This window comes from Nanorana parkeri, unplaced genomic scaffold, assembly GCF_000935625.1.
Source record: "Nanorana parkeri isolate BGI_ZX_2015 unplaced genomic scaffold, ASM93562v1 scaffold173, whole genome shotgun sequence".
Taxonomy (NCBI): domain Eukaryota; kingdom Metazoa; phylum Chordata; class Amphibia; order Anura; family Dicroglossidae; genus Nanorana; species Nanorana parkeri.
In genome coordinates, this window is record NW_017306441.1 from 404487 (window position 1) to 406387 (window position 1901).

Genomic DNA, 1901 nt, shown 5'->3' on the forward strand with positions numbered 1-1901 from the left:
AAGCTCATTTAGAAATGTCTGTCGCAAAGTTGAAAACTGTTCTGTGGTCAGACGAATCGAAATTTGACACTCTTTTTGGCAATAGGCGCCGCATCCTCCGGACTACAGAGGAAAGAGACCTTTTAGTTTGTTCTCAGCGCTCACTTCAAAAGCCTGCATCTCTGATGGTATGGAGGTACATTAGTGCATATGGAATGGGCAGCTTGCACATCTGGAAAGGAACCATCAATGCAGAAAGATGTATCCAGGTTCTAGAGCAGCATATGCTCCCATCCAGGCGACGTCTTTTTCAGGGAATATGTTTTTGCAGTTCATCCTCAAAATTGACTATTTGCATTCATGTGATTGTTCATTTATGAAGATCTTTTTTGGGCCAAAATTTTCTCCCGCACAATTTTTTCTTGCACAAATTTGTGTGCACAATTTTCCTAAAGGACAACGTTACCTTTAATAAAGCTGTTTGTTCATAAATACTGCCCTCCCCTATCGCAGCCTCAGTACACATAATGGAAGTGCCTATTGCAGCTTAGTCTGCTATCATGGCAGACAGCTTAGTCCAGAGGTCCTACAAACCCACCGATCTAGCCCACACCCCACGTGGGCCTCCACTTCCTGTTAGCTTTCCACTTGGTGGTAGCGCTTCCCACCTCATTTCTGTTTTTCTTGACAAACAACGGACACCCCAGTCCATAAATACAAGAAGCAGCACACCGAGCAACATCTGTACCCACACGTTCCCACCTTCGAAGAGCGCTGTACCATGGGACAACTCTTGTAAATTTTTAGGCCAGAGGTCACCAATCGCTAACACATACTTCTTCCCACTGACCAAGAACACTGAGGCATACTTCTGCCTACTGACTACCAATACTGAGGCATACTTCCTTCCACAGAGTGGCGGAACTATCGCCTTAGCGACCCAGGCTGCCACTATGGGGCCCGGGGGTCAGGGGGGCCCAGCCAGAACCAGGAACAAAGGGGTCCCCCTGATGCCATGCAGCCCGCCTGGGTCGCTATGGCATTGCAGGCTGCAAGACTGTCACTGACGGCTGTGAGGAGGAACGTGCCGCTGTCCAGATCACTGACAAACTGTCAGTGATCTGTGCAGCGGTGCGTTTCTCCTCACAGCTGCTCCTGAGTCAGTGACAGTAAGCAGCTGCAGTGGAGGAGGCCACGGCCCGGTGGCGACCAGTGGAGGAGGAGGCCGGGCTCGGCGGCGGTGGTGGAGGATGCCAGTCCTAGCAGTGACTGTGGAGGAGGCCGGGACCGGCGGTGGAGGCTGATAGCGGATAGAGAGTCTATGGTGGGCTCTGCAAAGTGTCAGGTGGGCTGTGCGGGGTCTATGTTATGTGCGGGGTTTCAAGTGGGCTCTGCAGGGTATATGGCAGGCCTCAAAATTTCCACTCGCCCCCTCGCAATTGGCGAGTGAAAATTGCGGGGGGGGGGAGTGGAATGTCAGCAATGGTGCCTCGCCGGCGGGCCTAAGGATGGAACACTGCTGCCGCGGCAATCGCTTGCTTCTGTTTTCTCTTCTCTTTCTCGCCTGCTGCAGCTACAGAGCGGCCGAGCCCGAGAAGGAGAAGAGAGAACAGAAGCGAGCGAGCGATCGCCGCGGCGGAATTTTGAGCCCTGGTCTATGGTATGTGTGGGGTCTCTGCAGAATCTAGAGCGGGCTGTATGGGGTCTCAGGAGGGCTGTGCGGGGTCCATGGAAGATCTGAGTGAGGTCTCAGGAGAGGCTGTGTGGAGTCTCAGGAGGGCTGTGCAGGGTCTCAGGTGGGCTCTACGAAGTCTCAGCGGGGCTCTGCAGGGTGTCAGATTAGCTCAGGTGGGTATGTGCGTGGTCTTTGGTGGGCTCTGCAGCAGTGAGCGGGAATGTGTTCTGGAGGTAGCTCCTTTTTT